The following is a 13,714-nucleotide window of genomic DNA, read 5'->3' as shown; positions in this document are numbered from 1 at the left end:
GGGAGGGGAGGGGAGGGGAGGGGAGGGGAGGGGAGGAGCAGGAAGGAAGGAAGAAATCAGGCACCTGTAACTTGGGTTTCTAGCATCCTCAACCATTATAATGCTTCTCCTCTTCTTTCTCGGTGTTACAAGCCAGATTCAAACACCCTCAAGGAAGACACATGCCATATTTTTCTATCTTCATTCACAAACACAAAAAGGGGGCTTGCTGCTCTGCATGGTGTTTGTTCCACAGAACTCAGGGTCTGAGCGATAGCCTTCTCTGTGAGCTGTCCCCCCAAATATGTCACCGTCACACCTCAGCAACTCCTCATCTTGCCAAAGGCTGCATTATGGGAAGTGTGTTCAAGGATTCTCGGCCCCCAGGGATGAGTCTGTACACCTAGGTGTTCTGTGCCTGCTCAGGGCTAAAGGATTCTGTGGTAAGTTGCTGGCACAGGTGGGCTACTTCTACACCCTAATATGTAGAAGTCTAAAAGACAGGTAAAAATATGGCATTCACTGGAATGCTCAAGCTGTGGTTATAACATGTGGGTTAAGTCATCATTCTTCCAACCATAGGAGGGACAGTAGAAGGTGGTAGGTCCTGAAGCCTGCCAGAAAGGACATGAGCATTGTTACAGGCAGTTCCTCCTCCACAGACTCCCCAGTATCCCAATCCCATTCTCCTGTGATACTGTACAGGAAGCAAATGGGATCTGGAGTTTTCCCTCTAAAGGACCGCAAGGAGAGGGATTCAAACACAACAAGTTTCCCCAGAGGTACATTGAGTTCATGGACTCAAGCATTTGGTACCATGAAACCAACAAAAATGTTTCTAGAAGCCCAGGATTAGAGAAGTAAACAAAATCATCAGGTCATAGTTAGTGCCAGCAACAGAGAGACCAAGGACTTGGGCTCAGGATGCATCAGCAGGAATAATTTCCCAGTGGCCAGGTAGTCCCTGAACACTAATCTCCAGTCAGCACTGTGCTAGGACACAGCAATGGCAAAACCATTTGACATTCAGACACTAGAGTCTGACCATGTGGACAATTCTTACGTGTATCTCTCAACCCAACACCACAAGAAAGATAGTGGGCTGGTCTATTTTGGGTTCCTTTAACAGAATATTCAAATGTGGGTAATGCTTTTGCTTTATATTATTCATTATTATTATTGGGTAGAGAGCATAGCACAGTGTGTGTGTGAGTATGAGCACACAGGCCACCACATACGTGTGAAGAGTACTTCAAGAGTCAATTCTCTCCCACCACCATGGAGTCTGGAACTTGAACTCGGGTCATCAACTTGTTGGCAAGCGCTCTTACCCTCCTGTTCAAGCTCACCTGCTATGAGGGGTTTGGGGACCAGAGACATGGCTCCGTAGTTAACAGCTCTCATTGCTCTTCTGGAGACTCAACAGTAGGACCTATGTCAGATGGCTCACAGACACCTACAACTCCAGCTCCAAAGCTCCTGACACTTCTAATGTCTTCTGGCGTGGGCATACAAATGGCATGCGCACACACACACACATCCACATAAATAAATGTAATTATAATAATAATAAATTTGTTTTAAAATGAGGTTTGTTTAGCTCCAATTTAGAGATATAAATCTAAAAACCCAGTGGCTTTTGTTGGTGAAGGTTTGCAAGATCTGGCTAGTGTCATAGTAGAAGTGAGAGGTCACATGGCAAGACAAGAGGCCAGGGAGCAAGTCCAAGGTTGGGATCCCTGTCACAGTTCACTATCATGAAAGCCCAGGGTCCTGCAAGAACTACCTCTGTCCTTTCCAAGGCCAGCTCATTCAGTGATCCGGCTCCTCTCATGTGTGTGTTACCTTAAAGGTCCCCCAGCTCTCAACACTGCTCAGTAGTAGTCAGGCTTCAACACATGAACCTTTCAAGAACAGGCTGCATCCACACAACAGCGCTTATGTTCAAACAGTCATAGAGCTCCAAGAACATGACAGCACACGTGGCTGAGGTCTGAGCTCAGTCCTCAGTAAACAGAGAAAGAGGAAGTGGGGTCTACCAGGGGGTAAGCTGTGCGTCTATGGCCTGCAGACGGCAAGAGCATCCTTACTGTCCACCTCAGAGTGGGCATTCAATAAGTGTTCATGGCAAGTGAATGTGTAGAGGTAATAATAATACACTGACCTGTCTAGCCAGTTATAACACGAAGAAACCTCCATGTTAAGAATAGAGCATGCGTTGAGGAAATGATGAACCTGGCCAGCTGGGGAGGGTGAGATCAAGGAGTAGGCAAATGAGGATAACATGGACAAGTAGAGGTTAATGGAGATGACAAATAAGATCTGGTCCTCTGCAAGGACACAGAAGACAGCGTCACTTTTGGTTCCAATGAAACCAAAGGCACAGAGGCTGGGAGTCAAAGAGGCCCCTGCAATGGTGTGAGGAGGAGTCTGTGATTCTGCTGTGGACCCACAGATGGACGAGCTGGGGATGGAGGGGGAGGGAGGAGAAAAGGCCCTGAAGCCACAGCTGGAGAGTTTGCAGGGGTCTATTTTTGGCACCCATTCGACCCCAGACCTCTCATTCCCGGACCCCTCCACGCTTAGCTCTCAACTCCACACAAAAGGGCCTTGTGTGGGAGTGCCAGTAGATGCAATGCATCTTTATATCATTGCCTCCCCTCCCCAGAGCCTTGGCATGAGCAGAGCTCTACCAGGTGCGGGAGACAGGAAGGGAGGGGCTGGGCACCAGACAGGAGCCAGAGTACAGAGGGAAGCAGCAACCCCTCTTTCCCCTGCTCCCCCCGACCCGGGCCTCTTCGCCAACCCTCCCCTCAGTTTCCTCCTGCTCTCTCTCTCTCTCTCTCTCTCTCTCTCTCTCTCTCTCTCTCTCTCTCCTTGCTGTGCTTCCATGGCCCTTCTAGCACAAGTCCCTCTTTTCAGTCCCTTCCTTCTCTCCCTCTCTGTCCTTCCCTTGCTGGGCTGCAGAGTCAGTGGAACCTAGAGACAGAGCCCGATTTAATCTTGGCAAACATCCAGGACAAAACATCCCACAGCAACAAGTTTCCATGGTGCTTGGACACAAGGCAAATGAGGTCTAGGGAGAGATTGCTGGCCTCAGAGTTGTATGCCCTGAGTCTCATCCCTGCCTCACCCATCAAGTATATATCCTTAAATAAGACTTTTAGGCTCCCAAAGCCACGCTGAGAATTCTGTCAGTGACCAATCATTCAGTCACCATCAAATTGGAACTTGCAATGCCGAGTCAGCAGCTTGTACCCCGAGAACGCACGGAGCACCTGTGGTGTGCCACGCCTCCACGTGGTCCCTGCCCTCACACGATGTGCAGTTAATAGCAATAGGGCTGCTCAGAAGACAGTACAAATTCAGCCATTAACAGAAAGCCAGTCCAGTTTCAGAGTTCAAGGACTGCTACGCTCCCAAGGTCTATCAGATTCCTTGGAAAGGGGATATAGTGTGGACTCCAGTGCTCCATGGGATGTAACTGTTGTAGCTCCTGTTGAAAGTCAGAGGATAGTGCTAAATCCCAAAGCTTGCCTACAGGCAATATCTATTCTGGGCAATTAGTAACAAGGGACAATAGGAGAGTGCAGACTCATCACATAGGAGACAGTTTGCTGGACCCATGAAAGCCTAGCTATAGACACACTGGTGTGTAGGAGGCGTGTTCCTGGGACTGGGGTGAAGGGAACGATAAATAGTGGTGCAGTATATTTGGAAAAAGGAAAGAATTTTATCCAGAGCCCTGACTCCTGAGGGATCAGAAGGTAGATGCCTGTATATACAGAGGGAGGAAGGGAGGGAAGGGAAGAGGGAGGAGGGAGGAGGGAGGAGGGAGGGAGAGACAGAGACAGAGACAGAGACAGAGACAGAGACAGAGACAGACAGAGAAACTTGATCCCTTTCTAGGAAACCGAGTTATAAAAGGGAAAGCCTGAAGACTTGTGTGGGCACAGCTGCCTAGTAGGATATTGAGGGGAGGCCATTTAAGGCTCTGAAAAGAGAGTTTCATGGGAAACCTAGCACAATGAGCTCATAGAAGGAGGAATGTGGAGAGAAAAGGACAGAGGGGCAGGCTGCCACGAGCACTGCTTGCCTGGCAACGTCCCAAGGTTAATCGAGGGGCATCAAGCAGACTCCGAGACATTCCAACACTCAGGAGGCGGGTTGCACCGTTACCCTGGAGAGAAGGGGCCTTTCTCTGCCCTAGGCTGCTGTCACTTCTGGAGGCTCTTTGTAGAACGAGTCCTACAAAACCTGTGGTGGGTTTCATGGTGGGGCATCCCATCCATTGTCCAAGCAGACAATCCATTACTGGCAGACAGGCAGGAAGGACATCAGGGCCGAGTTCAACTGTCCTTGGACCCAGAGATGACAGCAGTTAGGAAACCTCTGTACATAGTCAACAACCTCCACTACATAAGAGACGGACATTTTTGAAAGAGCATGAAGGGAAGATGGAGAGAAGAGGAAGCAATGATAGAGGCAGGGAAACAAGAAGTCTAGACTGCAGGGGGAAATGGTGGCACTCTAGGGGTTTGTGTTCTAGGATGAAAGGTTTGGCATAAACAGAAATGCCAGGCTTTTATTATAGGATATTAATACAACCCAAACCCATGTCTCCACATCAACAGACAAAGCAACAACCACGCAAACACCAGTGCAGAGGACATACATGGGTGAATGTGACAGGGCAAATGCATGGAAACCCATGTATCGGTGCAGGATATTCTGCACATAGATTGGTAGCCAGAATCCCTACGATCACCACCTGTGCATAACTACAAAGTCCATCCACTCTACTCTGTGGGCAGGCGCGACACTCCCTCCGGTAGCATGAGCCTAACACACACTGAAGCACAGCACATGGGTTGTCTGTGGTCAGCCACTACAGAACTCCCAGCATGGGTGTCCCTAGAACACTCTTGTCATTCTTGCCTTTTCCCAAGCATACTTCCACACACAAAATACAGCTTTTTCACGGTCACATAATACCCAACACCCAGGATGACCTGTACTACTTCTTAATTCTAGTGTAGAGGGTACAGAAGCTAGGGAACAGCCACCAGTAGGTGGCGCCATCAGGAGCCTCTTAGAACCAGGAGTGGGATTAATGAGGACAAATTACATTTCTAGAGGGAAACTTAGTCATGCCCGGAGGGGAAAACCCCTCTTTACTGTGCCAGGGCCGAGCTCTGAAAAGGAATTTGCCAGGCATTCAAGCCAAGGATGACCACTCCCAGGAGAAAGAAAGATGACGCAAACAAACAAACAAACAAACAAACAAACAATCGAACCCAAAACCAAACCAGCCCAGAAGGAGGGATCAGGAGAGCCACTTCTGTGTGAGCAGTTGGACCTGGACATGTGTGCACACATGTTAACTCTTCACGAACACTTCTGAGTGCTGCGCTATGATGCTAGGAAGTCATGTGTATGTCAGTGGGTGTGGGCAACGTAGGTGTGTAAAAGCTTGAGAATGGGGTGTGGGGCATGGACACACATCAGCAGGTGATGCTACATAAAAGGAAACCAAGCAAGCTAACACTCTCATGGCCACACCATCAGCACAGCGCAGACCACAATTGTTAGCCTCTACCAACACACACCCCAGCCCACACACTCCAGGAACACACACACACACACACACACACACACACACACACACGATCACAACACCCACACAGACAGGTGCCGCACTGCCACATACAGACCTGCTCGCCCACACACTTTCACACATATATACGGCCTCAGAGAGAACCATAGGAATACATAGAATTGCTGTGGAGGCACGCACCGCTCTGCCTGTGCACACACAGGTGTGCACTCTCACACATTTGATGCTGTATCTGTAAATTCCCATGCCCTCGCACCCTGGAGAAATTGAGAGAGAAGAAACCCTCCTGTTTTGTGCAGCATCATAATGGGACAAGAGAAAGATGTACAAACAAAAAAACCTCCCGGTCGGAGGAAAGAGGGAAAGAACAGAAAGAGACAGTCTTCTACATGTCCTGTCCCCTAGTCCTTCCAGGTTCCTCAGCACAGTGCCCAGGACTTCTACATCAGAGACAGGAGAGCCCCTGGCATTTCCTCATGAGTGGAGTCTGAATCCCCTTACTGCAGATCCAGGATGTGTGCAGTCAGAACCAATCCAACCCCTTTGATTAGGGAGGCTTCTTAACAAGCCACAAAAGTATATACCTCCCACGGCTGATGTGAGTCACAAAGTACCCAGAGTTATGCCTGGGCTCTCCACAGGGGTGGCAACACCTCAGATTTCTATCACCATCAACTCCCAGACCACGAGGGAAACAGTCTGTGTAAAGCACACTGGATGATTTGGTGACACAGCATTTTACATTTCAGGGATGTAAGCCATGAGACCTGGCTTCTCACACCAACGTTGCTAACCTCTGTGATCCAGGAAAGTCACCTTCCCCACCTGAGCCTCAGTTTCCCTTTTAAAGACCCAATTAGTCACAGTAATAGCACTTACTGGAGTTGAGCTTTCCACATGGTAGGCTATTCATAAATACTTCACACACACAAAAAAAATTATGAGTCTTTGACTCCCTACAGCACTAAGAGAAATGACCTATTATTCTCCCTACTTTGCGTGAAAGCACCTGTCCGTAATCAGACACATGGTCAGAGATGAGCCCACACAGCCACCAACAGAATCCGTGTTCTTAAAGATGACACTGCATTACCTCCTTGGTGGTATGCCATGTGCATCGAATGACATCATGGGTATAGAAGTTCTTTGAAGACTGCAAATCATTCTACAAATGTGAAGATAGGTTGTTATGCATCCCAGCCTGGCTCATGGATGAGTAACTGCATAAAGAGTGAGAACCACACAGAATGAAGGAAACTAGATGAAGATGAGGACCATCTGTGACAGGCACATCACACCAAGAAGAGAGAAGTGGGTAGAGGATAGGCAAAAAGGGGGCCCATGAGTCCTGTACAGCTCCTGCTTCTTTAGTTAACCCATTACCTGCTAGGAGGCCAAACTATTTTTCCATTAAAAAGAGAATTTTCGAGTCACCCTAAAATCCCCCTCCTAATTATAACCATTATCTCAACAGTCTCCTTCCCCCAAGGCCACCATACTTTCCAACGTGATTACCTGGAACACAGTAGTCCCGGGACAGCTCTCAGAAGGATCGTCAAGAGGCTTCAAAGAACTGGAGGAGGTGTCTCTAATGCTCCAAAGATCAGGGCACGGAGCCCAGGAATGCTTTTGCTAATTTCATGAGAGAAATGGAAGTTCTGGACTCTGTTCTTGGTTCCAAAGCTCATTCATTCCAGTGTGACCTACAGGTTCCTGAAGGAGGTTGCCTAATTCTCAGAAGACAATCACATGCTGTACACAAGGGCAAACTCCATCTCCTTAAATGGCACACCTCTCATCGTAAGGTGGCTGGCACACAGGACAAGGCGGGAGGATGCTACTCTGCCTGCCCCCCACTTCTTATGTCCCCTCACAGGCTTTACTCTCCAAAATCCCTGGCAACCTTCCCCTTTCCCCTCCTCTTCCCTCTCCTCCCTGATGATGAATCCATTAGCACAGAGTTCTTTTCTTGCGCTTCTCGAGTTGGCAAAGCCATCTCAGGCATTTAGTGGCGATGCCTGTGAATCTGTCAGCATTAGCAGAGCAGTGAAGGCACCAACCATGCAATGTGACGCCTGCTCCTGTTACAGCTCCTCTCACACTGCTCTCCAATAGTCGGGACCCCTACATCTTAAGGAAGACACAAGACTCAAAGGAACAGAGTCTTAAGGAGCCTCCATAAAACCAAAGGAGGCCAGAAATAATGGGCAGGAGGACTTTCCATTAACCCTCAGACCAGCCTAGGCTTCAGAACTGTCATGTTGTCCTTCCCTCTTCATTCATAGCTTAGACAGGCCTTTTCTTCTGAGAATCCTTTTCTCCCCCCCACATATAGGATGCATACAGAATACATCACCATGTACCCTTCCTTCTTAGCAACCTTTGCCTGCAGCTTGCACTCCTGCTTCATGATCATCTCCCCTTCCACTCCTTGATGCTGAGTCTCCAAACATGGTTTATGAACCACCTACATGAGGATAGTTCAGAACGTAGGAAAGTACCCCAGTCTCTGAAGAGAATACCCAGAACATTTGAGTTAGGGGTACTGGGAGTTCAAACTCTGCTCTCTGCAAACCGCCCCGTGGCTCAGGTGTACAGCAGCTTGATGCAGAACTGCCATAGTACTAGCTATCAGGACTCATCCTTTTAAAGCCACCCAGATTACTTCCTGTTTCATCATCATTCTTCCAGATAAATGAAGACCCCAGGAAACACAATCCCTGCGACTTATTTGAGAATCACTGACATGAGGGTTCCTGTTACAGTTTAGAGCTTAGAGCTGGACTTGAACCCGCGGCTGCTAAGAATCTTGCATGCTTGCCCCTGTGTCCTTGGTATAGGTGAAGTATGGTACTTGTATTTTCTTCTCCTATGTACCATGTAAGGTCCAAACAAGACAGCAAAAGTGAAAACATATCAAAAGGCAGAAGCTGTGAATGAATGACACACATTGAGTATTAGGTAAGGGGTTCATGAGAGCGAGACATAGAATGTGTGTCAGAAGCTCTCATTAACACACTTTAAAGAGGCAAGGATCTTGTCCTTCAGTCCCCATCACTCACTCTATGGGGGGAATCCTCTCTTAGCTTTGTTCTGAACCTAGTAAAGGAAAGGGGCAGGGTAGATGCCATATACTAAGAGAAGGATGTAGGAGAACAAGCTTCCCCTACATCCATGCCCCGCTCTGTCCAGGGACCAGCAACCCCCATCAAAAGTAGTGGTCCCAGTCCTTTGCATGAGCTCCTCTCCCACTAATTACTCTTTACACACTCTGGCGCCAGGCCCTCCAACCAAATTACAATTGATTCTTCACTCCTCCCAGATCAATGCCATCGACCTGGAACAGAGAGGACAAATCCAAACTCAGCCCCTGAGAAGCAAACAGCCCAAGGCGAAGCCCAGCCAAGAGGCCTGCCCCAACACTGTGTGCACCTGTGCACGTTTGCACATATACATGGGCACTCACACTTGCCCAAGACGTGCACCAACACATGGATGAATATGTGTAGCAACAGCGCTGGACCTCCATTACAGGCCATCCACATGTAGACAAATATATAGTTCAATATTTAGCATGAGCATCCTCATGTCTACCTACATTAGATATCCAGAAAGCACACATATATATACAGCTTGTTAATTGAAGAAGAGGCACTTTGAGGTCACAGGAAGCATGCACTACCCAAGTGATGAACAAATACCTCTTAGTCTGCTGTGTGGCTACCCTCCTAGTCTCACACTCAGGAGCATACAATATTCGTAGGATCATGGATAGAATGAGCCCAGCGTACTTTGCTGACCTCTAAGCAGAAGCTTTTCTGCAAACTGTGGTAGACTCTGGTCTTCCTCTTCTTGGAATGTACCTTGCCTGCTCATCTCTTTGTGGATGTTGGACTTATGCCCAGCCACTTCTGCACCAGGCAGAAACATTGTAAGTTCCAAGATAAGAGATCCTTGAAAAAAGACCTCAAATAGTGGGAGATCAGTAGCCAAGCTTGCAGATGCCAACTCGAGTCAACAACCAGCAGCCTACTCCCATCCAGCACAGACATGGAACCCAAGCATAGAGGGTCAGCCAAATGTACTCAGTACTGCCCGGGATGTGGCCTGTAAATTGCTCGTGCCCTGTGGTCAGCTTGTTACTCTTACCACACGCACACGCACACACACATGCACACGCACACGCACATGCACATGCATTGGCCTCCTTTGAGTCCATAATCACAGAAATAAGGAATATCATAAATTGAAAATCTCTTGGAGATTATTAAGGCCTTCCTTGTCACACGCTCTCAATATCTAAATGTCCTTCATGACCTTCTCCAAAAATAATTTCCATCCCAATGAACATGTTCACAGACACCACAGAGAATGGCAATTTTTTTCAATTTTTAAAATGTGTGTGTCTGTGTGTGTGTGTGTGTGTGTGTGTGTGTGTGTGTGTGTGTGTGAGCCTACATGAGTTTATAGTCATCTTATGTGTACAGGATTCCAGAGTCCAGAAGAGCGCATCAAATCCATTTGCACTCTACACATAGGAGGTTGTGCGCTACCATGTGGATGCTGGGAACCGAACTCCTTCTTCTGCAATTCAGTAAGCATTCTTAAACACTGAGCCATCTCTCCAGCCCCAGCAGTGGAGACATTTGTCAAGTAGTTAGTCCTCTGGCTGAGCAACTTCAGAAAACTCTCAAAACAAAGTTAGTTTCTGTTGCCTGGGGTGTACCAATTGTCACAAAGTAAAGGGAGTCTGTTGTAGAGTTCTAAATGGTGGGTCATCTTACTGAAGTTGCTGAAGCTGCTTAAAGAAAAGACTTTAAAAAAAAAAAAACTACCCTATTTGTGAGTGCTTGGGCTGAGAGAGTTATGTGCAGGTGATTACAGCCTCCTGTACAGACAAGGAAGATCTTGAAAAAGTCTGAGATAACTTCCAGTCTATGAAAGAATTCTCCATTTATGTCTTGTCTCCAACTTTCCCTCTTAATTTGTCTGGATAGCAGTTAGGAAATTCTTGGGTCCCACTAGTCCTCGTGTTTTTGGAGAACATGCTCAATGTTGTATAGGCCCTAGGACAGTGGTTCTCAGCCTGTGGGACAAGACCCTTTGGGGGTCACATATCCGGTATCTTGCATATCAGACATTTGCATTATGATTCATAGCACTAGTAAAATCACAGTTATGAAATAGCAACATTTTATGGTTGGGATTCACCAATTCATGAGGAACTGTATCAAAAAGTAACAGCTTTAGGAAAGTTGAGAACCACTGTCCTAGGAACACCCCTAAACCTTGACTCCCACATAAAAAATGAAGATCTCTGACCTTGTGATACCCTTGGGTGTCATTCAATTTGCCTCTGGGGAATCCATTCTCACTCCTCATTCACCAAGAACTTTGCAACCCATCCTTGAAAGCTGAGGAGCATCAGATAGCCTAACAGCTCTCACACCCTGCCAGTTATAAGTGCTCAGAATGAGAATGAGTTTTCTTGCCATTCATCAGCCATTTGCAAACCAAAGCAGTCAAGAGCTCTCATGGAAAAGAGACATGGGATTCTAACATCCACGTGTCATCGCCGCTACCCTAACACTTGTATAGAAAACCTTGAACGCATTCCCAAACCGCCCCGCAGCCATATTTCTTCAGTGAATTTGACTCAATTAATTGTATACACAAGATCTGAAAGTCAAAGGGGAGGTGGAGAAACGCCTCCTGCAGCTTGGGCAAGCTGGTGATGGTTTTCAAGGTTTAAACAGTCTTTTAGAACACTGTTTTCTAAGTATCAAAATAAGCTCATAGTAGCCTCTTGATCTGACTGCCTATTCCTTCAATTCTACTGCTTTTCTCCCATCTCCACACCTCCAGGAAAGGATTCTTAATAGCCAGTGGCAGCTCTGATCCAAGTGGGCATAGCCCCAATGGCATGTGGAGCTACAGCTTCCCCAGTCCTCTGTTGTTTTGGAAGTCAGCTTCACAATCTCAACCCTTGACCTACTTTTTGTTCCGGTGATGATTGTTTAAGTCTGACAATCCCATATTAGGCCCTTTTTTTGCTAGAGCTACCTAGAATCTTCCCCTTCGCTGTGAACCTTGACATACAAGGTGCAAACTGAGCTAAGAACAGTTTATGGTGTCAACCCCACTCAGCAGATATTTAGTGAGTGCTAAGCATTTCACCAGGTGCTGTAGCTATAGTGACAGTATGGAGAAATAATCTCTCTAGCAGGCAATTGATGTCCTCACACAGTTTGGAGAGGGAGATACACAGAGAGATGAGAAAGAGGGAGATAGAGAATCAGAGAGAAGCACAATATCAGAATAAACTGCAAATAGTCCCCCACTTACAATGGTTACATTTAATAAATGAGAAGAAGAAGAAGAAGAAGAAGAAGAAGAAGAAGAAGAAGAAGAAGAAGAAGAAGAAGAAGAAGAAGAAGAAGAAGAAGAAGAAGAAGGTGGTGGTGGTCATGAATCAAAACTGCATCTAACACAGCATGGTTGTGCATTGCTACAGTCTTTTGACTCAGGAAGCAGAGAAGGAAGTCTCTGAGTTCAAGGTCAACCTGGTTCATATACCAACATTGTCTCCAAAAAAAAAATCGTATTTAATACACATAGCCTACCAAGTTGCATACCTAAGCAACACATTGCAATCCGCAGATTTATATCCTAAAAATCACTGGTACTCCAAGAATCTCAAAACAGTATCACACTGTGTTCTGTTATCCTGGGAAAAGATCAAAGTTCAAAATGCAAAATACCATTGCTACCCACAGTATATGACTTTGGCATCATCATAAAATGAAATTTTTAAAAAATCATATGTTGTACCACTGCTGTTGAGGATTGTTTGTATTTGTCTCAGTTCAGTTTTCCCAAAGCAGAACCCAAAGTAAGGGTTCCTGTGTCAGAAACTCATTGTGGGACATGGAGGTCCTCTCAGGAAGCGCTTACAGATGTAAGGAAAGGGGGACGGGAGGGAAGGAAGCAAGGGAGGATGGAGTTTCATATGATGTCTTCATTGTGCTTTTCTCTGGAATTCTGAAGCATGAATGGCCCCACAGACATGTCTGAAACTGGAGAAAGGACCTTTAGTAATCGCAGCAGTCAGTCATGCCTATGGGTCACTTGGGTGGGTGTAAGTTCTTAGGCGTTTCCCTATGGGAAGGCCACAGCTGTGAGCAGTAGCACTGTACTCTCAGAGTCACTGGGGGAGGTGAAGGGGGACCCAGTAAAGAAGCCTGGGGTTGGGGGTGGGGAGCCTGACTGTGAGAAGTATAAAATAGCAAATGTGCTACAGGATTGCTGGGGAATGAGAAGTGGACAGAATGGGGTCAAGGGAAAGAGCAGGTTCCTAATCTGGCTGCCTTTCTCCTCCATTAGCTGAACCAGAGCTGAGGGCGAGCACACTCCCACCAATGTGCCACATGGTCAAAAATTTGCTATGCATGCAGGTCTTTGGGGATTAATAATCAGCTTATTAATTAAGCAACACATAGCTGCAGGGTGCGTTTTTTTATTGTGTGCCACAAACAGAGATGTTGTTTAGGCAGCCATGAATTCTGAACCAGGCCTGGGATCTATGAGCCACTGACAGGCCTGTTATTGACACACAAGGGGGCACGGTAGAGAGAACGCATCTGGAGCTATATTAACAATACCAGAGCACAGCACCCATAAGGGCCAGAACTATTTCTATTTAGCATCTCCCAGGAGCCAGAAGTGCCTGGCACCTCTTCTTTTCTTTCTTTCTTTCTTTCTCTTTCCGTTTGTTCATGGGTTCGTTGGTTTGTTTGTTTATTGGTGCTGGGAATTGAACGTAGGCCCTTGCACATGCTACTCAGGAGCTATACCTCTGAGCTCCATTTGCAGCCCTCACTCCCTCTTTTTGACCAGCCTAGGAGGAGACTTTCTGTAGCCCATTTGGAGGTTAGAACTGTCTTCCCCCGGAAGGCAGAGATAGGTAAGAAAAGCTTTGTGCTGGAGATCCCAGCAGAGCAGCCTAGTGAAGAACCCAGAGCCAGAAGGCAAAGAGCAGGCTGACAACCTACAGAGAGCCCTGGATACCATGCAGACTAGCCACAGAAAACAATCCCACGGTGACCGGCTGCCCTGGAT

Source organism: Mus pahari, chromosome 10, assembly GCF_900095145.1.
Source record: "Mus pahari chromosome 10, PAHARI_EIJ_v1.1, whole genome shotgun sequence".
NCBI lineage: Eukaryota > Metazoa > Chordata > Mammalia > Rodentia > Muridae > Mus > Mus pahari.
Note: the sequence above shows the minus strand (reverse complement) of the source record.